General features: G+C 40.9%; 1 long non-coding RNA gene across 2 annotated transcripts in view; it reads left to right on the forward strand.

Annotated features, from left to right (window-relative positions):
- The window catches only part of LOC144807786 (uncharacterized), a 205,961-nt gene extending 178,915 nt beyond the window's left edge, over positions 1-27,046 (forward strand). For both annotated transcript variants that reach the window (XR_013606444.1, XR_013606445.1), the window contains exons 7-8: positions 11,680-11,776; positions 26,346-27,046. This is a non-coding gene — a long non-coding RNA (uncharacterized LOC144807786). The remainder of the gene's footprint in view (positions 1-11,679; positions 11,777-26,345) is intronic.
- Positions 27,047-27,671: the final 625 nt, after the last annotated feature.

Below are 27,671 nucleotides of genomic sequence, written 5' to 3' on the forward strand. Positions count from 1 at the left end.
AATTACACTGAGCACAATTGTCACAAATTTTCACCTCGTGCACTACTGTATAAAACTTACAGCCTTTTACGTCTAAAATGATAATACTTATAAATTAATACAATTTATAAAGTATCTTGCAAACTCTTCATATGGTTTGGATTCCTTTCTCTATTACATATTCTGTAATTTTGTTATGATTAACTTATTGTTTGTTTAGATTAACTCACTTCTACAATGAATGAATATGTTGTGTATAATGAGATATAAGTGAAGAAATTTATTGCACCCAAAAGAACCAATTGTCTATCATTAAACTTATTGCCCAGTTTCTTAGGGATACTGGGTTACCCCATTGTTACTTACTTAACTTGTTCAAAGATTTGATAGCATCCAAATCCACCTGAAGGGTTTTATCTTTTTCATGGATTGCCAGAGAGTCTGGTATAGAGGAAGGAGAAGGGAGAGTGTTAAAAAAGTATTGAATATTATATTCAGAAGGATGAGTATCTTCCCTATATAGTGAATTGTAATAGGATTGAAAAGAGTTAACAGTATCAGAGTCGGAGTGTAGGAGAGTGTTAGTAAGGTCATTTTGAATAGGTCCAATATTTTCTTTTGTGATTTAACTTTTAGATAATTAGCCAACATTTTACCAGCTTGATTTTGAACCCCATGTTATTTGGATTTCATTGTGATTAGGATGTTACATACATCAATCACAGCTAATTGGATTTGGCTGTAATAAGATCCCGTAGGTGAGAGGGGGATTTAGAAGTAAAGTATGTAAGAAATGTGTTCAAGATTCTTAATGTGTTTGACATTGGAGAGGTATTGGGAATTCAACAGCGTCTTCCTTCTGGCAGAGTCAGCAATATTAGAGGCTTCAAGCCTTTAAGCTTTAAAAGCGTCCCAATTGTTATGAACGGAAGTGTCAATAGATTGGTTAAACTGAACCAATTATTTTATAAAAGAAGTAGCTTCTTAAATAAAAGTTTGATCAGATAATAAGGAGTTGTTAAATCTCCATTGAGAATGTGTGGTAATAATAAAAGATAAATCAAAAGAGGGCAAAACAGGGATATGCTCAGAAAGGAAAATGGAGCCAATTTCTGATGATTGGATGGAAGGGAGTAAAGATTTAGAGACCAAAATATAATCAATTTGAGACATAGTATGTTGAACATTAGAACCTCTTAAATTTGAATGAACCAAGTATTTGGTTAAAGTCACCTACCAGAAGAATTTTAGGATTTGCAAAACTATTCAGTCTTGATATGACTCCAAAAGGAGGGACCAGATTTCACAGGGCCATACACATTAAAGAAGGCCAAATGTTTTTCATCCAAATTTATCACTTGTTACCCAATGGCCATTTTATCATGTTCTTAGAATATATTTTCAAAGATTAATGACAACATTCCCTTTTTTACAAACAGTTGATGAAAAAAAACATTCCACACCCATTTTCTTATAAACTTCTCAGGTTCAAAGGGATTTCATTGTGTGTTTCTTGTAAGAATGCAATCTTAGAGGTATGTTCACAAATTATAAGCCTGCGATTCCGGCCTGGGTTTGCTTGGGCCCAGTTGCTTTTTTGTTTCCGCTGCCTATTATTGCACTCAAAATGCTGGAGCTAACCACGCCCTCGGACATGCCCCTCTGTACGATGGGCTACTTACACGCAAGCAAAGCGCAACCACGCAACTCCAAAGCAAGGTTGGTGTGCCAAGTTGCCTTGTAGAGCACCTGAGTGCTGCTTTTAGGAGGTGCCTGGCACCTTTGACCACCATACTTATACGGGATCTCCCTATTTTATTTAGTTTATGTGTTTCCTTTCTCACTTTAATTTATTTACGTTTGCTATACCAGTAGTTCAGTTTTATGGGGAATCCTGTGATTCTGGTCGGGGGTTGCGAAACCCCAGTTACTTTTTTATATCCCCTGCCTGTTATTTCTCTCGAAAGCGCTGTAGCTAACCATCCCCCCAGTCATGTCCCTCTGCACAACGGGCTACTTAAATTCATGCAAAGTGCGTCTGCGCTGTAAAAGCACCAAAGGCAAGCCCGTCTGCACCCGTGCATGCCTGGACAGCACCTGGGGCCCGTCCGCCTGGTTCTTTGGTTGCAGAAACCTCCTCACAGCTCGTCTACACTAGAAATGTCCTCCTGCAGCTAAGGGAAGGTAATAATCTTAGCTGCTAAATAGTTGATCCCGATATGGTTTCTGAACCTAACAGCCACGTATGTTCTAAATGTCTTCTTTACTGTTTAAACACTGGGATTGGCAATCCTAGCATAAAAACTCAAATCTCTAAATAAGGCTGTTCATCCATCATCTGCACTTTGATTAATGCAAGATCCCTAGTTAAACACTCAATGGATTGTACAGAGTTTCTAGAAAGTTGCCACGTGGATATAGCCTTTATTATAGAATCATGGGTGGATCCTACGTGTAATCCCGATTTACTGGCTGCCATGCCCCCAGGTTATGATATTTTTAGATCAGCTAGAATGCAAAAGAAAGGGGGAGGAATGGTGGTAATATATAGAGGCTCTTTCTCAGCCTCATGATCCCCTGCATCCATCACAGATTGTGAAGCTTTACCTTTCAATGTTGAACTTTCTAAAAATCAGTATTTTAACAGCCTTGTAATTTACCACCCACTCGGCACTAAAACTATGTTCCTGCAAGATATTAGTGCCCTGTTAGAATCATACTCTCTTAATAATGTTTTTACTATTCTCTGTGATTTCAACTACCATTTAGAAAAGTCTGATCATGACCGGAGGATCTTACAGATACCAAGCTTGGGTTTGGTTTTTCCCAGATCATTGGCAGTCCAACTCATTCGGGTGGTCATACGGTGGATGGACTATTTACTAATAACTCAAACATCAAATTCCTAAAGGCTTTGGACCTACCGTGGTCTGACCATAAGGCAATGATGTTTTCAGTTGCACTTTCCTCCACTAATGTTAGGCCATTAAGATGAATAATGTCAAATCCTTCAGTGTCTGTCAGAAAATCCATTTCCCAGAGCTCATGGATGCTCTCCAAACTGCCGAGCCAGTAACTTCGGTAGATCCAGACACCACTGCTAGAAACTACCAGCTTTGGAATCAGGCAGCTACTGACAATCTTGACATATAAAAAGTTACATTTCCAAGAAAAGTAATCCTTCCACTCTCTGGTAGAACTCTGAACTTAAAACCTTCAAACAACACTGTCAGAAACAGGAGAAAATATGGAGGAAGGACCACAGTCTAACTGAAAAAGAAAATTACAAGCAATGCCAAATAGAAAGCCCTTATTATAGATAACAAATCAAAATTCTTTACGTTAAAAATAAAACAGGACATAACTCCTCTAGGGAGCTTTTTCACACTATTTCCACTTTAACCACTAGCCCTTTCACCAATTTCACCCTGGCCAGTAGTAATATTTGCAGCGCCTTCGCCCTCTTCTTTCAGAAGAAGGTTCCGGACATTTTTGACAACTAATCATTGTGCTCCAGTGCCTATCCCTTTATATCCCTATTTAGATGAGGAATCCAGGTCTCTGGGAGAATTTTCTAAGCTATCTGAGGAAAAATTAGACAGCTGACCTTTGACACTAATTCAGGATTCCCCCTTGATCCTTGTCCCCCTTCTATAATTCAGATGGTACCAGATATTGTGGCAAAACAGCTTGCTACTATCTTCAACACCATGTTTCAATCAGGGACTTTTCCTGAAGATTGGAAGAAAGCTTCGGTATTGCCACTCTTGAAAAAAGTCCAATCTTGATCCCCTCGATACAAACAACTACGTCCCATGGCTATAATGCCTCTTCCAGCCAAAGTGGTGGGAAAAGAAAGTAACAAACAGTTAATGTCTTTCATTGAGCAAAACAACCTTTTAGATTCTTCTCACTTTGGGTTACGCAGTGGTCATGGTTCGAGACTGTTCTTAAAGTTGCCACTGGGAAGATTTGTGCAACTGTGGACAGTGGTGGAAGAGTGGTTCTGGTCTTTCTTGACCTCTATGATGTGTTTGATATGGTGGACCACATTCTTGTGGTCAACTGATTAAGTGCTTTAGGAGTTAAAGATCAGGCGATTACCCTATTTCCTGAACTCTAGAGTTCAATCAGTTCAACTTGATGGGCACACCTCTGATTCCTATGTCTTACAATGGGGTGTCCACCTGTGTTCATCATTGAGCCCATCATAGTTCAATAATTACGTCACCCTGCTGGCAGCACTTATTAGATCTTTTGTGTTCTCATTGGTTTTATATGCTGACAACACCCAGATAGTTGTATCTCTCTCTAATTCTAACTAAGGCATTGATGACCCTTTTCGTAACTGTATGTCTGCCGTTAGCGACTGGTTGGGCAAAAATTGCCTCAAATTAAATTCAGCTTAAATGTATGTGATGCTATTTGGCCATAATACATCCTTCTGGACTCCTTCATGCTGGCCTCAAGATATAGGTACTCTTCCCATCCCTAAGAATAAAGTCAGGAACTTAGGAGACCTGTTGGACAACAGATTAACCTAGAAGAACAAGGTTAATGCAGAAATTTCTTCCTCCTTTTTAGCTTAAAATCTTGATGAAAATAAAACATCAGAATTTTCATGCCCTTCTGAAAACAGTTGTCATTGCATTAGTACTTTCATGGATTGCCTATTACAATGGCATCTATCTTAGTCTGCAAGTGAATCTCATGCAGAAACTGCAAACGTTACAAAATCCTGGAGCTAGAATGCCTACATTTCAATCTGCTACCTCAGCGCTGAACAAACTCTGCTGGCTGGCAGTGGGAAAGCAAGCTGTTTTTAAATCTCTATGCATTGCCTACAAGACGTTGGCCGAAACAGGTCCAGAGTATTTGAAAAATAAATGTTGCTTTTATATTCCTAACTGACACCTCCGATCCAGCTTTGGGACAACAGTTGTTGTGCCTCGACACTGACTGACTACCTAGGATGGCAGAGGCCAAGTGAAAAACACCACACTCCTTTGGAATTAACTTCCTCATGATCTGGAAAAAATTAAAAACTTGGCTTTAAAGTAAATAACATATCTCACAGTTAGACATTTGCTGTCACTCTTGTACCCTCTCCTGCTCAGATCAGCGGCAAGATGCATCAGGGCATAAGAGCAATTTATACAACCAAAAAACAATCAATCAGAATGTTTAGTAGTACTACGGTAGTACTACCAAAGTATTTCAAGATGCTATTCACAAACCTAAAAGTCTCAATCTCCACTTCCACCTCTCATCTTTTCTATGGGGAGATTCTCACACATGCATGTTTCCTGCTTGGTAATAAATGTGGCAGGGGCAATAGTGACTGACTGGAAATAGGACAATAATTACTACTAAATGGGAGGGTTTTAGAGAAGGTTAGTAGGGGGTTTAGGGAAGGACATACACCCACCCATAAAACAGTAGGCCCATTACTATTCACAAACTGCTCTTCTAAATTTACTACAGCTAAATAGGGCCTAAAAAAGTTGTAAATTACTCCAACTCAGAGCTGGAGTAAGTCTAGCGCCACAAATAGCCAGCCACAGGTACTGCAGCACCCTCCCATAGAAAATAATAGAAGTTGGGACTTAAAATAAAACCCCATGAGAAATAATGTTAAATTAACTGAAATTAAAAAAAAATTAACTAGTTAAAAATTTAAATAAATATAATTTCATGTTAAAAGGTCCACAAAATATGCATACTCATTATTTCATGATAATATATTTTAACAACTGTTTTTGAATTTATAAATTAATGCAACATTATTTTTTATTAAATTATAATTAAACTGCTGTCGATTCTATACAGAATGTTTAATAATTATTATTACATATTAAAAGAATGCATTTTTTACTTTAAGTTGAAATTTATTTTTTAATGTCATCTCCAGAAAAATATTTTTAAATTAATTGAATCTATCCAAATAAATTAAAGATTTCATTAAAAATGAAGTTATTAGTGATGCATTATGTTTGCTTTTGTTCTACATTTACAATAAATACATTAAAGTAATATACATTAATATTTAACCCAAATATATTTTAATAATTATTTAATTTAATTTAGCATTATTGATTATTGGGTCCCTGTGCCCATTATTCTCGATTCTACTGGTGGGTGTTGCAGTATCAATGTTTGACCATGTGTGGGGTTGAACTTGCTACATGTTTTTGGTAGTAGTCACTTATTTTTTCAGGGGGGGAATGGGCGTGTCTACATTTTTGAGTACCTTTACACTCAAAGTGTGTGAATAGCCTAAAGTAGTAAAGTTACTCAAACGTATAGAGTACATTACATATGTAAATTACTTACAAATGTAAATTACCTTTGTGAATAGCCCCATTAGTATCTAAGCTTGAAAGGTGTGATAGTAGCTTTTGACTGACTGGATTCCCCATACCCTGGACATTCCATGAGACAACGTTAACCATGGGATATGTAGAAAAACAGTAACAGAAAGAAAGAATACAATCTGAAAAAATAGCAATAATCATCTTGCCCAACACTGACTTGGTAATGGGACCGACCGACACCCGGTCGTCAGTCCTGACCACCCCATTAGGATGCGACCAAACACTGTTCAGTCGCATTCTTATATTTCACTATGGAAGCCTGCATTGCGGCCGTAAACTGGCCGTAATGCATGCTCCCATAGTGAAATGGGAGGTGCAGTTCATCCCTGCACCCATGTCAGGCACCTCAGGATGCCTACCACAAGTTTCAGGGATCAACAGAGGTGCCCCCTCTGCCTCCAGTCAGAGGCCGTGCACAAAGGGGGCAGTGGTTGGGGCCCCCTAACACGCTTTCTGACATGGTTTCCATGTCGAACAGACGGGCATGTAAACCATGTCAGAAACCGTGCATTGTAATCTCACGGGTAGAAAGAGCTGCCCTTGAGATTACGGGCTGCATTCTAACTGGCGGGCGGTCTCTCCGAGTCCATCAGAAGCCAGCTGAAATGACCAGTCAGATTCCTTTCCAAATGCCTCCATCAAAATGAGGAGGTCGAAAGGAATCAGGCATATTACGATGCGGCCTTGAAGGCTTTTATGGGCCGTATCGTAATTGACACAAGACACAAGCAAGAAGTGCTTTATAAAAATTAAATTCCCGTTTTTAAAGACTGTAAGCAAGAAAAAGAAAAAAAGAGAAAGAAGAAAGATAACCAGGTATAAAGTATAAGATGAGATATTTAGTAGATCAAGGGGCAGCTAAAGGTCCCTTGCTCACTTTGCCACTGGATTCAAGCTAGCCTGGCTGATGATGGCTGATTAGCCAGAAATTGGTCCCAGGATGCTTTTTTCAGGTCCAAGGAGGACATGGCTTGGCAGTTCAGGCTGGACTGTTCCCATGAGGCACAGGGTCAGACTGATTTGCATATGGCCATGCCTGAACTGGGATGGTGGAGTGAGCTTAAGAATGATGATGGATTAATCCCAGATCAATTGACCTGGGGTGAGTGCTTGCAAAGTTCAACACTCTGTCCATCATCCCCTTTGGTTTTGCTTTGTTCGCCCTAAGTTGGCAGGGTATGCCCCGACGTGGGTCCCTTGCACACTTTGCCACTGGATTCCAGCTAGCCTGGCTGATGACGGCTGATAAGTCAGAAACCGGTCCCAGGATGCTTGTTTCTGGTCCAGGGAAGACATGGCTTGGCAGTTCGGGCTGGACTGTTCCCATGAGGCACAGGGTCAGACTGATTTGCATATGGCCATGTCTGAACTGGGGTGGCGGAGTGCGCTAAAGAATGGTGATGGATTAAACCCAGATCAGTTGACTGGGGGTGAGTGCGTGCAATGTTCAACACTCCAACCATCATCACCTTTAGTTTTGCTTTGTTCGCCCTAAGTTGGCAGGGTATGCCCAGACGTGGGTCCCTTGCTCACTTTGCCACTGGATTCAAGCTAGCCTGGCTGATGACGGTTGATTAGCCAGAAACCGGTCCTAAGTGCTTCTTTCTCGTCCAGGGAAGACATGGCTTGGCAGTTCAGGCTGGACTGTTCCCATGAGGCACAGGTTCAGACTGATTTGCATATGGCCATGTCTGAACTGGGGTGGCGGAGTGAGCTAAAGAATGATGATGGATTAAACCCAGATCAGTTGTGGGGGTGAGTGCTTGCAATGTTCAACACTCCATCCATCGGCCCCTTAGGTTTTGCTTTGTTCGCCCTAAGTTTGCAGGGTATGCCCAGACGTGGGTCCCTTGCTCACTTTGCCACTGGATTCAAGCTAGCCTGGCTGATGACGGCTGATTATGGCCATGTCTGAACTGGGGTACCGGATTGAGCTAAAGAATGATGATGGATTAAACCCAGATCAGTTGAATGAGGGTGAGTGCTTGCAATGTTCAACACTCCGTCAATCATCCCCTTTGGTTTTGCTCTGATCATAAGGACAGCATCTAAACTACAAAAAAACTAAAAACATACCTGTCAGCATAACAAGGCCACCAACAGAGCACTTAAAAAACAATAAAACTAAAAGATTCAAGACTAATACAACATAACAGCAGCGTAGTGCAGAGGTCTAGACAGAACTAAGATTTCGACAGACAAACATTCATATTACATAGAAAAGGATTGTGGGGCTAATCTCTCACCTCGCAGAGTATTTAAAAGATCTAATAATTCCATGATGATTAATATTGCATATGCAAGGGTGCAAAATACTTTATTTTATATTGTACTTCTAGCATTGGTGGCCTTGGATAGATCTCAGGAAATATGTATGTTGTGGCCAGCCTATTTTTCGAAGCCTTCCTAACATGCAGTAGATAGGTGTACTCCAGGAAAAACATTACAACTGCGCAATGCTTAGAATGAGAAGAGGATCTCTTCCTGATATAATATAACATGTACAGATTAATTAATGGAGATTTCAGAATATTCACGAGTCCTGGAATAAAAAAAATGTGTGGAAAACTTAGAAGGTGTTACCCTTAAACTTTGTCTGGCAGACCATACTGATTCAGGTTATTGAGCCTATTCTATTTTCCAAGTCCTACCTATGCAATTAAAGCATGTGCATCTCCTGCTCCATTTTAGTAATTCTTGAAGAAATGTCTTGCACATTACTGATATGCTATTCCATTTCAACTAATACGTTCTCCATGTGCATCAACTATCATCAGTGTGTTACAGTTCTGCATTTACTGCTATCATTAACAGTTGAAAGGCAATGCACTCCATCCAGGATCTTGTCAAGATTAGCATTACAGAAGGAGGTGGTTTGAGATGGAGGATTACTTTTGGCCCTTTTTTTCTTTTCACACTAGAGGATGGTGGCTGAGGCTTGATGTTAGACAATGGTTCAATCAACATTAAGATTTTGTTAAAGCTGGCTTTGATGAGAGAAACTTTCAAAAGGTGTATGGATCTGTCTATGTAGATGTGTAATCAAAAAATGTAAAAGTATTTAAAAAAAGTGTGATATACCCAGCAAGAATTATGTATCCTTTATTCTGAATTGTGAAAATAATATTAACCATAATGTAAAAAATCATCTCAAAATGAGCTAGATCAGACTGTAAAAATGTGCAGTTCAAGGAAAATTCAGTCTCATGAAAGAGGCTAAAAATGGAAAAATACTAATTGCACACATATGAAGGCATGTACGAGCGATAATTGCTGTGCACTTAAGATGGTGTCGGTTAGGCTAACTGATGAAACATGGAAAATAAAAGCAAAATGCACCACATTCATAAAATTACAGTTGCTGCAATGATGACATCCACTTAACAAAGTTACAACAGGAAACACTAAGAACCAAAAGAATGCTATTGAAGGTCAAATGTCAGAAGATACCGTATATCCTTATGCAGACTCAAAAATCCTGAATTACAAAAGAATGGCAAAGTGAAGCAACACAGAGCACACCACAAAACAATGGTGGCTAGTATGATGAGCCATTAAGGAGAGAAAATATAACAAGACAGCAATAAAAATGTTTAGAAGCAATATGCCCTTTCACGCAGGAACATCTCATAAGGTAGAAATTTAAAAAAAATGCTCCGCAACAGGATGGAGGCCAGCAATCAATGGCCATCTTCTTTGTAGCTTGGCCATGCCACTCACATTCTGCATTCCACGCTCACCCATGTACATGTTGTTGGTGTAGGGGTGGGGAGGTACTCTCAATTTTGAAGGAATTTGGATCTCTAGGGGATATGTTGGAGGAACAGAGTTAATAGGCGTAGGTGGTGCTGTGACTGCATATTGGGACACAGACTGGAAATTATAAAACAATAAGTCTCTGAGACAACTGGAAATATTGTAATATTTGCTACTGCAGTGTGATAGAAATAGATGTACTTTTATTAAATGTGCGGTTTTATACTATGTGCTGGAAGACTCATGACTAAACTGCCTAAAATGTTACTTATATTCATTGATTTTTGGATCTTCAATACAATAACCAAATTATCTAAGATCTATCTGAGTCTTTTATTATATGTGTCTTAATGTACTTTCCATAGAATCTGCTTCCAATTATCTGATTTCTCATAAATGATAGAGACAGTCAAAGTATGAGAGTAGTGCACTTAAGCTTGAAACTGATTTATGAGTTGGCTACTAATTACTGGTCCTCATTTGGTGGCTAACAGTTTAACACCCTGATTTCTCACCCCTCACTGCAACAGAGCAAGTTCCATCAGAGGACCAATGCCTCTGTGGCTGAAGTATAGAATCTGAGTAAAGTGACTAAGTTGGAAAGTCAGTGTGGGCCCTGAAAGGAGAAAAGAGGAAAAGCTTCTGCTGCAAGAAGTGTGAGATGAAAAGCAGAGGATTGCAACTTAGCTAGTCACTGAAATATCAGATCATGATTCATACAGTAATATTTGTTTTTAAATATGGTGCTTGCCTCAAAGTGTCATAGCTGTATAGCACTTTAAAATCCAGGTGTTGTTTGTCCCAAGATCATCGCTATGCTACTCATTTATTGCTGAAACTGGGAAAGATTAAAAGCTAAGTCATCCCTGGTGAATCCTTGATAAAATGATTTATTGACCCACCCTATTGAGAAACATCATCAGCAATGATTTGCTACTTTTGAAAAGACACATATTGACAGGAAACGGGAATTTAATATAGACTCTCATGAGGGGTATTTCATAAAGAGAAGTGCAGGGAAGGAGACAGTGGTAAATGTTTTCTGTCACTGCGTTATTAGAAATACAGGAAGCATTTAATTTAATATACGTTAAAAATTCACGTAGATTCTGTAAGTAGCATTGTAGAACAGCAATTATATTACAGAGTGAGGCTAAGAATGGATTAGGGTTTGTGTGTGTGTCTATGTTTGTGTGAGAGAGAGAGACCGCACAGGCAGAAAGCATATTTGATGGATTTAGTGGCCACCATGCATCATAAAGCATAATGTATCACTAGACTTATTATCACCTGTGAAAAAAATATAGTATGCTAATTGTTCACTGGAGGGGATCTGTTGCCTGCTAGAGTGATCGTGTCCCACCTATGTGTTGTAGTTGAAGTACAATGTCTGTGTTGAAGACTCTAACACGTGTGTTGTGTTAAATATGTGTATCTTTACTGATATGGAGTCAGCTTTAAGAGGCAAGAACTTACACGTTTTTTAATATTATAGAGAGAGCCTTAAGTGGTGCTTATACTGGGTAGCTTAAAATGACGCTGCTGTCTTCATGTTCCTTTTTGTCCAAAGAAAGGTGATATGTTTCCATCTGTATCTGCAAAAAAGAGAAACTTTGATGAAAATGAAAAGAAAAAATAACGGGACTTCGCAGTAATATATAAAACAGGTAGGTGACTGGCAGTCTTACTTATCCAGTAAATCTGTTGGAGACATTTGATGATGATGAAACTTTTTATTCGATTATTATTCAATATTCATAAAAGTACAAGATATAATCATCAAACTTAGAACACAAGTATCGAGGAACAAGAAAAATACGATTCAAAGTCAGATAAAACATATTAAAATCTGAAACAAGAAAAAGCTTCTAAAATATCCAATTTATGCAGCTCATATAAACAATTTTCAGATGAATTAAAACACAATTTATAGATTCAGTGCTGCATTCAAGTGCAAAGCATTTTTCAAGATGCACTCAACAGCAGTTATAACAACAGGTTCGGCACGCATCTGCAAAGAATCATGCTCGATTAAAAATCTGACTTCTATTAGCCATAATGATTCTGTTGATCCAAGGTGATGCTCAAATAAGAGAAATAATTCACCCTTGAAATGACCTTCCCTTTGATAGTTATTGGTCTGGCTTTAGAAATCTGTCTCCCACAGACCATATAATGGGTTTTGGCAATGTTTGTTTCAAGATCAATCTTGTCCATAAATTTAACGAACAGGCTCACTAAATCCCTGAGACCGTTTGAGGTACTAGATAGCAATACCACATCATTTGCGTTTAACAGGGCCGGAAGAAAAAATATTTAACCTTCCTGTTTATTGCCAAACATCTGTTTAAACTATTTATTTATAGTAGAAATAAAAGAGGTGCCAGAACACAATCCTGCCTGACACCTCGAGGGAGGCATAAAGAGTCTGTGCATTCCCCATCTAGATCATAACAAGAGAAGCAGCGATATCTGTGCGAAGAGCCCATAGAAAATCAATTAATGACTGATGCATTCCTAAATCAACCAGTTAGTTCCACAACTTTGACCTGTTAACCGGGTCGAAGGTGCTACTCAAGTCCATGAACGCTAAATAAATGGAGCCTTTTTTACCCCCAACATATTTCTCTATCAACAGGTTGAGGTTTAAACACTGCTCCAGTGTTCCCCTTCCCTCTCTAAGCACATACTGGATGGGACTAAGAATGTTAAATTGTGTTCAGTCATCTATTCTTTTCAGGATTATTCTGCCCACCACTTTGACTATTGAGTTTAACAGAAAAATGGTTCAATTCCAACATGGATCCTGCTTGTTTAGCTTCTTGAACTCAGGTACAATTGTAGCTTATTTCCAAGACTAAGGGATTCGCTCTATCGCAGCTGCATTTAAAATGTTTGTTAATAAGGGGGCCCAGAAGGGAATGTTCACCTTTGGACATCCATAGGGACCTCATTGGGCCCAGGGACCTTGTCTGAAAGGCTTCCTTGAATGGTAAAGTTTACTTCCTCCAGCTTAAAGGTGATATTTAATGGGAACTTTGGTACTACCTCAGTCCAATACAAATGGTTCAGTGTTCCCACTGAATAAATCATTTTAGAATGTGTCACCCATTGTTGAGGGATTATGTTTGTACCTATATCATCAGACAAACTTGGAGACAACTGTTTCCCTTTAACTATCTCCAAGAATCACTATGCAGCACCAGAATTACAGTTATTTATTAATCAATCCCAAACTTCCTCTTTCAAGGTTTGCTTTGAATCCCTAATGGCCACCCTATAAGCTGCTCTAGCTAGGCCTGGTGTTTATTAAAATCTTTATTAATTGCTGATTAAACAACTAGGTTTATTTGGTTCCCTTGGTACCTGAGAGACCATGCATGATCAGCTCAGCAGAGTGGTTTAACAATTGAAAATCGTCCAAACCACCATCTGGGGGAGCATCTACTTGAAGCATTGAATCCATGAGCAAACTCAGATTGGTTCAAATAAGAGAGTTAAACAGGACAGGGACAGTAATACAGCACCATTTAATTCTTAGGCCTTAATCTTTGGCGGTCAAATCGGTTAAACCAAGGTTAACATAACTGCTTCCACTGGTAGGCATTATCATATCAACTTCAATGTGATTATGGTCACTGTAACAGGTGTCAAAAACACCACCAACTTGTGTCAATATGGCAACCTATGGACAGCATGCATGTGACAAATTCAGGGTGGGCATAGCATTAGCATCCTGGATAAGTCCCCTTTTCCTCCCAATATGTCAATTGTGTATCCCATTTTCCTGCCCAACATGTTATGGCTACTTCATTGCAGTTGGGTCTGTGGGGACCCAGTGTTATATTGCTGTTAATTGAGATGGAACAAAGAGGTAAACGGATAGTATCTTTTAGCAGGTTTTGCCCCATCACTATAATGCTGTTTCCCATAGCAGATACTTGGTCTATATTAGTAGGAGAATGACCCTTGGTTGTATGCAATGTCTTCAATAGATTTGTAACCGCTGATTCCAAACTTTGTAGTTCATGCACCAGAGGGGCAAAGCACAGGGCTATGACGAGTTTAGGTTTATTAAAAAAAAATCCCAGTTTAATGATGCCACATCCTCAGCACCTTCCTTGTCCCCAGATGAATCCTGATAAGGTAAGAAGTCTCCTAGCAGCAGGTCGCTTGTTTTTGCTCATTATTTTTGCTGAAGGGATGTTAACACTACCATTTAGAGCATTTATGCTCAAAGTATGCCCCGGGGCCACTTGTGGCCCCCTTGACCTTTACATGCAGCCCTCCTAGTATACAGCAGCACCAGCTGCTGTTTACTTGCTGAGCACTAATATTCAGAAAAAAATGGTAAATAAATCGGCAATCATTTATTAACCTACACATAAATGCTTGCTCGTTTATTTAATATTTATTTACACCTCCTTACACAATCTGTGACCCACCATGCCCCTACCACCACCCTGCTGGCACCAGTGTGGCCCTCAGTCACAACACACAACATACTTTGAGGCCCGTGGGCAAAAATTTGCAAATACCAATGATTTAGAGCATCTGTTCCACTGATTTCTGTTGGAACAACAACAGTGGATGATTGCAAATTAGATGTAATAACTGGGCCTGGGCTGTCTTTTCCTGGTTGTATTCTTGACTCAGTGGGCACAAAAGGGATAGGGCCTAAGCCCCCATCTAGGGATAGCCATCGCTCGATAGGTCAATTTCTTTTTTGAAAGCTCCCATCACACGGGCTAGGTAAATGTCTAATGTATTCCCATTAGGAGGCTTATTAACATTATTCTTATCCTTGTCTGCATGCAACTTTTGCTTGCCCATTTTCTTAACAGTGTTGTAACAGTAGGGTTAGGCTTCTCTAATGGCACAGATAAATGAACCATGGCGTCAGATTGTCCTTTCCCCCAAACCAGGCACCCCAAAATTAAAATAGACTCACCAAACAGTCCCCGGGAGCAAAGCCAAGCCAAGAAGGGTGTCCCAGCCTGGCATCCTTTGGGTGCAGGATATGCCTGCCCTTGGCCCGGGATTTGTGCTCGTGCTGTGGGATGACCTGAGCCCAGGGCTTTAAGTGGGAAAAAAACTGGTGGTGCTCTAAAAGGGGCACATTACTTAAAGGGGTGTGGCCAATCCGAGTAGGGGCGTGGTCTAAATCAAGATAACTAGCATTGTGTGCAGGCAGGCACAGCCCTATTGAGACCCAGGTGCTACTCCTCCCACCACTCTACATGCAGATGGGCCTATTCAGCCTTGTGCTAACTCAGCCAGCCTCCTGGAGCCGCCCCCAGCCCCTGTGACTCACAAACCAGACAGTCTATACACAACCAGGCAGAGGCACACAGAAAGGTTGAACAGGAAAATAGCCACTTCCTAAAAGTGCTATTTCCAAAGTTAGAATTTATAAACCATCTTCACGAAAGGATGTGTTATTAAATTCTGAGTTCAGGGATACCAGATTCCATATGTCTATCTTGCCGTTATGTGAAGATATGCAGGTAAACATGTTACACAGCATTCCCCATGTTATCCTACGGGCAAGATAGCCTTTCAATAGTGAAAAACGAAAGTGGCAGTATTTCACTATCAAGACATGTTACCCACACTAGCAACACCAAACAAAAACCGGGACGTCTGGTCACCCTACCTTTGACCTTTGAGGCCTGAAAATAGAGCCCCCTAGAGCCCCCTTTCGAGGCCACCCCCAAACAAACTGGGGGGTCTCAGACCCCCACAGACCCCCCCACTTAAAGCCCTGCCTGAGACACTATATAGTGGTACAGCAACAGGAAGCGACAGTCCCGACCCCTCCTCCCCATGGCGATGCAAACTGGAGCTTGAGGTCCCCAGACCAAGGGCAGCAATGCACACAGCGTCCCGGGCTGCACGATGAACGGAGGCACTATTTAGCCCTAAAGCAGTGAGAAGAAACAGTCCTGGCTCCTCCTCCTCGTGGCAATGCAAACTGGGGCTTGAAGTCCCCAGACCAAGGGCAGCAATGCACACAGCGTCCCATGCCACTGGATGACCTCAGGCACTATGCAGCGCTACAGTGGCAGGAAGCAGCAGTCCTGGCCCCTTTCTCCTCATAGTGAGGCAAACTGGGGCTTCAAGCCTCCAGACCGGTTTCTCCTCCTCGTGGTGATGCAAACTGGGGCTTAAAGTCCCCAGACCAAAGACATCAATGCACACAGATTCCTGCACTGTGGGATGACCTCAGGTACTATATAGCACTACAGCGGCGGGAAGTGGCAGTCCTGGCCCCTCTTCCTCATGACGATGCAAATTGGGGCTTGAAGTCCCCAGATCAAAGGCAGCAATGGATGCAGCATACCACATTGCGGGATGACATCAGGCGCTACATTGCACTACAGTGCCGGGAAGCGGCAGTCCTGGCCACTCCTCCTTGTGGTGATGCAAACTGTGGCTTCAAGTGCCCAGATCAAGGGCAGCAGTGCACACAGCCTTCCATGCCATGGGGTGACCTTATGTGCTATATAGTGCTACAGCGGTGGGAAGTGGCAGTCCTGGCCCCTCCTCCTCGTGAAGATGCAGGCTGGGGCTTCAGATCACAAGACAATAGATGCGAGTGAGGCTGCAGCAGCAACACACACAGTCTACATATGCAAGCCAGGATGTATGATGTTACAACGCATACTTTTACCACGCATACTTTTACAACGCGGTTTTTACCACGCATACCTTTACAACGCATAGCGCTTAGAGGTGCTGGATAGTGGTAAGTATAATTTTCTATTCCAACTCCAGTCCCCGTGGACACTAGGGAAGGTGTTGGATAGAAAATTAAACTTATTCCCTATCCTAGAGCGCCCCCCAGCGCAATGCGTTGTAATGGTTTGCGTTGTAATGCCAGCGTTGTAATGGTATTGTGTGGTAAAAAATGCATGGTAAAGGTTGTGTACCGCAAGCCATCCATAAATGGAAAAACATAACATCGACCTCTGGAAAAACACTCACCTTCTGGGTCCCTCTGCTCTTCTCTTCCATAAATATCCCCTTTCAGTAAAATATTTGTAATTAATGCACAGCAAGCCCAATAGTACTGCCCCTTGCATTGTTAAAGGGAGCAGACCATATTTCTAAGCACTAGAGTACTTACAGTGGATCACAGATTCAGAGCGCCTTGAGCAGAATTAGGCTTCAGGCTGCAAGTACAAAAGATGGGGCAGATGGGGCTTCAGCAACAGGACACAATAGGGGAAATTGGAAGAGATGATAGGCAGCAATGAGGAACCAACACACAGGGAAAAGAAGGAGTGAATGGGAGGTTGCAATGTTAAGCAGATGCACGAAGGGAAAGAGGAAGGGTCAGAACATGACCTGTCGAGCACTTAAAGAAAAATTCTAGAAAACATACAAGGAAAATAGCTTCCTGGTGTCAAGTGGAAGGATACAATTCATTCAATCAGAAAACTGTAGGGATGGAATGCTCCTACATGGGACAAACATTAGAATAGGGAAAAAGTCATCAAATCAAAAGCAGTCAACTGAGACCGACAACAGCACCATCCAATCATGAGCAAGGGGTGAGCCAAAACCATTGTAAGTATATGTTAGGTATAGGAAACCTACATACAGCTGAAGCTGAGATCTAAAAAGGGAACTGTATATCCCGCCATTAGATAGCTTGAGGTTTAAAGTTATAGGAAATATGTAGTTGCCAGATTCTCTGTGATGCGAAGGTGATACTTGTCATCAGCATTCACCAGGACCAAAGACTCTGCCCTTAGTGTGAGAAGAGCAAATATTACCAACTTGTTTGTGCAAACCACAACCTCTATTACAACCTATACTTTTATGGTATTGGTGACCGTTCACAGAAATGCTTGCGTGGATGACTATCAAAGGATTTGCTTTGACAGTTTGAAAAATGCAGCAGATTAGTAAAAAATGTGTTAAATCATATGTTTTTGTCATATTCAGAATAATCTAATTAGTGTAAAAGCAGAAATTGATGAGGCGTTATGGAGTAAACTCCATAAGCTCCTCCTGCTTCCTCATGATAAACATTATTTGGAAAGTTCTACCTGTCATTCCCCCTGTCCTGCAGAAATCGGTAATTTCTGCACTTATATTAGCAAAGATTGACCACTGTAGTGCAGCCGCAGCCACTGCAGGTAAGGGCAGTGGGGCCAGGTGAGGGGGGATTTTGAGAGACGACCACGAGGAAAAATAAATAAATAACACATTTTCCCTCATGGTCGTCTCTTGAAATTCCCCCTCACCTAGCCCCACTGCCCTACCGCTCTTACCTGCAGCGGCCACGGCTGCTGTAGTGCACTCTTTTTCAATATTATCAAGGGATTTATCTCCGCTTTTTTGGCTTTAAAAGCCAAGAAAGCGGAGATCAAATTATCTCCCTATCATCAACAGGGTGCTAACACGCAAATTTGCATGTTAGCACCCTTTTTCTCTACGCTTCCCCTTGCATCTCTAATGAGATGCAAAGGGGGCGTTCCAGAGTAAAATAATAGGAGAAATGTCGCTAAGCGACATTTCTCCTATTATCAAGGATTTCGCTAACCCTGTTAGTGATAAAAAAAGCAGCGCTAACCGCGGTTAGCGCTGCTTTTTTTACACCTGGTATTTTCCTGACTTAGCCATGATGTCCTATGGAAGGTGGATATCATGGCCAAGTTTGTGAGCTCCTAATATCAAGCTAACGCCAAACTTCGAGAGATTATCGTTGGTTTTCCAGCGATAATCTCTCATTTGGCAGTTAGCGCGAGGATTTTAATCACTTCTGAGATAAACCTTACTAATAGCAAGTTATCTCTGCGATAATTTCCGTCGATGCTTAGCGTTAAAAAATTCGTTGCTAAGCCTCGTTAGCGATAAATATTGCTAATCGTTGGTTATATGCCCCAAGATTTTTAAACAAATTGCAGGCTCTCCAAAATGTAGCGGCACGCCTTTTGCTTTCCATTCCAAAATATCAGTCGGTATCTCAAGCCGTGCCATTATTGCACTGGCTTCCAGTCAAAAGACGGATTGAATTTAAGTTCCTCTGCATTGCCTTCAAAGCAGTGCATGGGCTCGGTCCGGAATATTTTAAACATAGATTGCTTTGGTATGTTCCCAACAGACAGCTCCGATCCTCATCAGCGCTTAATTTGGTAATTCCCAGGGCTAGGGTGGGGTAGATTTTTTGTAGCTGCCACAACCAGGCTGTGGAATTCCTTGCCACCGGCTCTTAAGAAAGAGTCAGATCTCCGCTCCTTCCATAAACTGTTAAAAACCTGGTTGTTTAAAAATAAGGCTCATCTAGTACCGTTCCTCCCAAAATCCTCAGTCCTTTCTCTTTTCCCTCTCCCAATTGGATCACTAGCTCCTAGACAACCTCAGGTATTAGAGCGCGACAATGCAAAGTTTTAGCCTTCTTCACTTTGAATCTTACAATCAAATCATCCGTACACCTCCACAGAGTGCTGGGTATGTGCTGCAGAGGTACCACATTTCCACTGCTATCAGCATGATGTGGACCCGGATACTCGGCCGGACAGAGTTTTTATTCCTCTGGGCATTTCCCGAGGGGGCTGGAGACCTTGGGGGCCAGTTTTTGAAATCCTCATTGGCTGCTCCTGGTGCGACTGTCACTTTTCCCATCTTCCCCAGCTCCCCTTTCATAGAGTCTATACAACATGCAACAGTCAAATCCTTTACTAAAATGTAAAGTTCTGATTTCCTGTCATTCCAAAGTGCATTCCTACCTCACATTATATTGACTTCGGAAGACTGCATAATTTTGCTGATGACTATCTTTTAATTAGGTGAAGTGAACAGTGGTTCTGCCACAAGTATACTTAACATAACATGTAACTTTAAAGTTATCTATCCCTTTACTCACTTGGGATGTCACGTTTCAAAAAATATATCTAAACACATGATGATATTATACTAGCACAAATTAATTATGGCATACAGTAATTTAGTTAAATCAAATAATTAATCATGGAAAGGCAAGTACTACACATAACAGTTGTCGTGAAAGATGTAAGACAGTGCAATAATGTATATAACGTACATACATCAAAATATTTACATTAAATACAAAAACCAAATGACAAAAAACATTCAAAAATAGAGTGAAGGAACACATATATATTCTCACACAGACTAGAGATTTCTTTACATAGTTTTTGAGGTCATGGCGGAATGTACTCCTAATTTAAGCATTGACGTTTTTACCCTACTCAGGGCCAGATGTAGGAGAGGAAATACTGGTCGGTAACGGCCGAATTCGGCCGTTACCGACCAGTATTTAGGATTCAGCATGTAGGGGCCAGCATTTTACAGAATCGGTAAAATTACCGAATCGGTAAATTTACCGATTCTGTAAAATACCGAATCGGTAATTTTACTGATTCGGTAATTCCACAGGTAGGTGACACTCCTGAGAGTGCAACAGGCCCTTAAGAGTCGGTATTTTACCACCCAATCCTATTGGGTGGTAAAATACCGAATGCAGGTGTGCATGCACATCTGTGCATGCACACCTGTGCCATGTGACACACAGACATGCCCTTAGGGCATGTCTGTGTGCCACATGGCACACATGCCTGTATTTGGGGTGCTAGAGGGTGTCAAAGTGACACCCCCTGCACCCTTGCAGGATTCGGTATTTACCGAATCGGTAAATACCGAATGTTACCGATTCGGTAATTGAAAATTAAATTTTACCTACATCTCACACCTTCTAATTTACCGATTCATAAATACCGAATCGGTAAAATTCGGTATTTATGAATCGGTAAATTAGAATTACCGGCCCTCAGTCTTGTGCTATAACAAAGCATCAGATGAGGGTCTTCTTCGGGACAGAGAATAAAAAAGAGTGTGTAGCCTCTTCCGGTTCACTAGGAATCCAAAATGGTAATCGTATCAAGGAGCTCAACCGTCGCTCTTTGAGGTAAGGCAATCTGTTCAAATCGGGGCTTGGCGTATTTCTATGGAATACATTTTCACATAGTGCCTTTAATGCAGAATCCCACTATGTAGAAATATCCGTGGCCTTTTACTTCAAGGGCTCTTGCTTGTATCTCTAAGAGTAGGGTTTGTCATTCACCAAAAAGCTCCTTCTAGTCCCAGAATCGACTCCTGTGGGCTCTTAGGCAGCTAGCATATGGCTTTGCCGACGGGCTTCCTAATTAGCCCTGTGTCATGAGTAGAGACACATCAGAGACCCATATTCTATTCATGGGCTCTGAAAACGGCTTGCAGACCACGTCACCGCTCATGCATCCTCTCCTACATTTGTGACATCCCAAGTGAGTAAAGGGATAGATAACTTTGAAGTTACATTTCATGTTAAGTATACTTGTGGCAGAACCCCTGTTCGCTTCATGTGATTGTCCCCAGGTTCTGCACGATACTGAGCATCCCCCTTGCTAATACACCTTTTAATTAGGGCATTTTCATTGCATTTATTAAGGTACTGAGGCCTCTCATTCCATTGGGCTACCTCCGGAAGGGGGGAGCACTCGGAGGCTGGTTTTGAAAGCCCTGGGCTGCTCCTGGTGCCTCTGTTACTTTCCCCACCTCCCCAAGATCAATTGCAGCAGGGATGGGGAGGCTTCAAGTGAGAGCAAAAGAGGAGGAGGGATGAGGGAGGTAGAGAGAAAGTGATCAGAGAGGGAGAAGAGAGAGAATGGATGGATGGGGAGAGGAGAGGTTTCATGAAGACAAATGGAGGGGGGCTGGTTTGAACTTTTTTGCCAGGGCTACTTTTGGTTCACCCAGTCTGGGCCTGCGTTGATCATACATGCACCTTTTACATATTTGACACTAGTTTAATGCCACGTGTATGCTAATTCGCAATCCACAAGCACATCCTCTACCATTTGAAGTTCATGGTCCATTTAGATCCTCACATCACATTGAGCACAGTAGGCTGTTTCATTGCTGATTCAATGATGCGACCATTAGATTCCTGGAAGTGCTCTCTGCGGTGTCATCAGCACCGGAAAAATGTCTCCTACATGCACAACATGAAAGGTTTGCGAGTTTACGTGAATGATTCCTTTTCTATATTTCCACATCAGGCCGGATATATCTGTATTGCATTTAAATTATTTGCCTTGTGGCCTCGGGTGATTGACCATGTCATAAACTTTGCTTCTGCTCAGTAGCGGTCATCTTTATGACAGTGTGTTTTGAAGTGCACACTATTCAGGCACATCATATGAGACATTACTCACGTGCTGCTCTAGTGCATGCTTGGGATGTGTTTGTCCCCGAGCTTCAATAGGTCCCCGTGATGTTGTTATGTATTAATTTGAATTTCTTGGACTGATTTCCTGAAACAGTAAAAAAAAAACAAAGTGATCTTGCTATAAAAAGGATGCATGAATATGTTGCATATTCGGTAGTTCCACACAGGCACTATTGCATTCCTGTGAAGCCTGTAATTTGCAGTTGTTTTGCATAGTGTCCTGCTAACATCCAAATGTATCTTTTTCGCTCCTGTAGTCATCGTTGTCTAGTGTGTTCTTCTCGCTGTCACTTTCACCATTGGCATGACTTTGAAGTATGCTCCACACTCAAAATAACTGCTATATTTCAGGGTGCATTTATGAGACTGAGTGTATTTTTAGCTCTTTGTAAAGTGAGCTTTGTGTATCTGGAGACCTCATGATACCAATATTTTACATGTAAGAAGTAATACATTGTGAGTGGGTTTGCTATCAGCCCACGTCAACCATTAGCTTTCAATAACTTTTCACGGTTTGCAATTGCTAGGATGAGCAGCCCATCAATGCCAGAGCATTATGAGGATGGTTACATTTGACCATTAGTGTTCATGTTGCTGATGATGTTCAAGAGGTTTAGACTGCAGACGTCAAAATAGATGTAAAGTAAATATTTCTTCCACCCTCTACCCCATACAGAAAGGAGCAATGGTTCAGCACACTTCAGCCATTGAATAACCTCACTGTGGGTGACAGCGTTCTTCCCTTTCACAAGGGGCACATCCACACACAAAGTAGTTCCTTTAGGTGCCATATTCTATAATGACAAAAAAATATTTTTCTTTTCACTAATGTATTTTTTAGATTGATGAGGGCCCAGCAGCTTCCCCAAACATAAAGTTTTGCAAAAGCCTTGACGCAACAAAACAAGCATTGACAAAGCCAAAAGGCTAGTGGCCCACACCAAGCAGACTGTTGGGTGGCCTTGTAATTTACATCTTAACCAAGCTAAACTATAGCTGTTGGGACATTGAGTCAAGATCAAGCTACGTCCAGTTATCTGTTATTCAATGGTTATATTCCTCCAGGTTCTGTAAGACAGAAAATGACTTAGAACATAGTTCTGGAGCAATTATACCAGCAGCAGCATGTTTTTTCTGATCATGAAATTGTATTAACGGCAGACTTGAGTGAGGTCATTTTTCTAACCTGTTTGAAAGATCCAGCCCTAATCAAACTGCACCATTACTATAATAGTCCAGATATGGTGTGTTTTCCCCTTAAAAAACTGCAGTAACAATAAACTGCTTTGATCGAAACAGTTTGAACGTGAGCTGATCAATCTCAATGGCCAGTTGCGGCCAAATATACCAGCAAGGGCCACACACATGGCTGGTAGCGCGTCAAAGGTTTTAGACCATACACTTGTCACCTCTCATCTTCTTGACTTCACCAACTTCTTCCAAATTGTACCTTCTGCCAAAAGCGATCACCATCCACCAGGTATTTAGTATTTGTCTGCATTTCATATGCAATGATATCAGCGGCAGATGATGAGTTCAACTTGCAACGATTTAAATGGAACTTTTGTGCGCAAGATGTAGATGAACAGTGGAAGTTTTTTATGAGAAACAATATAGTGGCAGAAATAACAGAGTCAATCGGTGACAAAACAGCCTTCATCGCTTGGGAGAACATTGCCACCTCTTTAGTAGATCAACCAGTGTACAATCAAAGGGAAACATGCATTGCCCCTATACCCAGTCAGTCCAATTTCGTAAGGATCTCTTGTGGTATATGGAGGAACTACGAACATTAAAGAAAGACATATTAAAACTACTAACATGGAAGAAATATAGATACATATCTTGCAAAGGAACCGTTGACGAACTGAAACAAGCATACATAGCTAAATGCTGGAAAACAAACTCAGCCTTTGAAATTCAGAAATGGTATAGCATATGCAAATGAGATAGCATCAGGAACAACACTGCATTTTGGAAGCTCAGCACTGAATTAGAAACATTTTCTGCTAAAACAAGTTGTACTGATGCTGAGACCTAGGAAAACAATTTAATTCAACTGTACCATGCCCTGGAAACTACTTGTGTGTCAGTGGTCAGTGGTACGGAAACACAAATCCTCAGTGATTCACTTGAAGGATGTCTTGGTAATGAGCGCCAGGATCTAAAGACACACTATTAAGGAAATTAAAGCACTGAAATATTTCAGGAGAATTATCGGTGTTCAATTCTACATCCAATACATATAAAGGGGCCAACCAACAAACCTGTAAATTATAGAACCATAGCTCTGACTCTCACGCTAAAGTGTTTGCTAAATTACTGTTGACTGGCATATAAGGCTGGATAACTCACTAAAGGTTTTATTTTCAGTCAGACAGGGTTTGAAAAGGAAATAAAACCCAGGAAAATATTGCTAGTATAAAACATATGTCCATTAAATTGTTTGACCTGAAATCCTCATTATTTATGTGTGTTTCTTGGACAATGGTGTGTCCTTTGACAAGGTTAACCCGATAACCCTTTGGAGAAAGTTGGCTTTGAAAAGGCCTGACTGTTTGTTCACTGCCATCCGACTTTTGTAAATGGACACTTGGGTCAGAGTAAAACTGGGTAACAGGTCCACTTTGTCTAAGAAAATATTTACCAACCAGGGCCTGAAACAGGCCTGTGTCCTGGCACCCACGCTTTTTAACTTGTACATGGCCGATCTTCAAATGCTGTCAAACCAAAGAATCTTTCTCTTCAAATTGGGACCCGACATCTACCACTGCTTCAGTACGCTGATGATGCAGCACTTTTAGATGCAACTAAAATCGGTTTGCCAAGGGCCCTGTAAGGTTTCTAAGAATAGAACAAAATAAATGATATGAAATTAAATATGACGGAGATTATGATAGTGAAATTTGGTTCTGCCAAATCCATGTTCATCTGGCACCTAGGGAATCAAGAGATACTAATGAATCAAGCCTCTAAATACCATGGAATTTGGATCGATTCTATAATTACATTTAAATATCAACTTAAAGCTATGGAAAGTCGTTCACAATATTTGCACTACCAATTAAGGATAATAAGCAATAGGTTACATAGCCCCAGTGGGATGAGTGCACTACGGATTTCGCTACTAATTAAGAACTAATGCACTTTATCCTATACTGTCAGGCTAGTGTAGACACTCTCATCTGTAGGGTGTCTTGTAGAAGTTCACAGAGACGTTATGTGCCAGACTTCCCAAATCCCTACTGAACAACCAGTGTTTTGTCAATACCCACTAGGTTACACGATAAAGTTAGGGAGGAGGGGCCGGATCCTGGATGCTACTGAGTGCCTGTTGTTGACCTGCGAGGCAACAAGAGTGAGGGAATATTAAATATAAGATCCTCAAAATACAACACATTTCTAAACTACTCTATTTCTAGTCTTTATTTAGAGCAGATTGGGTTTTTACGTTCTCCTACCTGCGAACTACAGGTGTGTTGCGTCACGTCCGTGTAGTCGAGTGATGGTCAGGATGAAGTGGCTCTCAGGTGTGATGCGCTGTTGAAGTTTTTGGAAAGTGCTGAATAGATGCTGCAACCACGATTGAGGGTTTTTCTGTAGTGATAAAGCAAATATATAATTACTGTCCCGTCCTGCAAATGCACTTAAGTAGACCTTTCACTTTCTATTGTATTCACATTGGCTTTTATCACTTACTTGTAATATTCCAGCAACTCTCTCCCGATCACTTGCATTAAAAGATATTAAAAGATAATATACACAACACTCAATAATGACAAGTATTTTCTGTTAAAAGTCTTTGAGGCCTTCAAGTCCAAATATGTAGCTGCGTAGAAATTCTTCACAATTTTTTCCTTATCTTCAGGCAACATGTCTTTTTCAAAAATTGTTTGTTTAACGTTAATAAAAATGACTCTGAAGCTTTCTTGCGTTGGACGTCATTAATACTAACATCTAAAATGTACTTAGCTTTAGTCTTCTTTTGTTTTCAGGTGTGTTCAAGGATCTCTCCGGGAGGTGCATCTGCTATGGCATAATTTTGTTCCGTGGTTGATAACTTTCTTGAGTAATATGCAATAGGGTGCATTTGACCTGTGTCTTTATGTCTTTGTGATAAGATGCCTCCAATTGCTAAATGAGAGGCATTGCAGTATGGTTTAGGGCCTCCTTTTGCGTGCATGTTATGTTAGCATGGCTTATTAGAAGTTTAAACGTCATTTTACCTTTTGCTGCTTTTTGCACACGACACTTCATAGCTGTCATTGCAAGTTAGCTTTCATGAAGGTCTATACATGAGAAAAGGTTTGTTTTTCGACATCTCTAGACATACATTGTGCCCCCAGTCTGTACAGTGAGTGCTGAGCCATCAAGGTTATCATAACATGTGAGCCTGTTTTTCGGCATGTCAGTGTAACACATTCTAGACACAACATTTTGGCAGCTGCGAGCCAAGCAAGATTCTGGCGCCTTTATCATAGCACACTTGCCATGATTTCACACACTTGGAAGAATCCAGGGATACAGAGAGACTTGCGAATCCAAATGTAATTTACACTTACTGAGCGGACAGGTAATGGGGTCCCCAAAACAAGCTCAAGAGACCTTCTATAGTTTTATAATACATTGTTCCTATAGAGGGAGGGTGTTTAAACTAGGCACTATATCACCTGTTTGCACTATCATTGTAATATGATTCCTCCTTTTGTATTTTATGGAGTTGTAACCATGCTGACCATATTATTCTTAATCATATGTCTTCTTATATTGACTAAAATACTGCGCTTGAAATCACGTTGTTAAAATAAATATTTTAACCTTACTGTGTCACTTTTTTACTCCTGTTGTGGACTGGTATGAGAGTATCACAAAAGAGTGTTCTCACTTCCCACCATTCCTGAGATGGTCCTAAGTCGCATGTTTTAGGTTGTCTAATCATTCGTTACTTTGCTCTAGGATAAAGAGCTAATGTGACACTGATGCTAGCTGGTTGGGGCTTTCAAGGTACTGAGGTGAGTTTCTGGTACACCACAATTCACTAATGTCCTAGGCCTCTGTGCCCAGTTCTGTGTGTGAGCAGAAATCCTTGCAACAGCATCAGCTTCCACTATGAAGGGTAAGGAAGGGTCTGGATGCATCAAAATTGGTGCTGAAGTAAATCGTTTCTTTAACTCCTGAAAAGCTTGTTCAGCCAATGCATTCCACTCAAATTTGGTATTTTTACGCAGTAATCTTGTAATTGGTGTTATAATTTGGGAGAAATTATGTATAAAGCACATGTAAAAGTTGTCAAACCCTGAAACTCTGAACCTGTTTGACTT

This window comes from Lissotriton helveticus, chromosome 1_2 (genome assembly GCF_964261635.1).
Source record: "Lissotriton helveticus chromosome 1_2, aLisHel1.1, whole genome shotgun sequence".
Taxonomy (NCBI): Eukaryota; Metazoa; Chordata; class Amphibia; order Caudata; family Salamandridae; genus Lissotriton; species Lissotriton helveticus.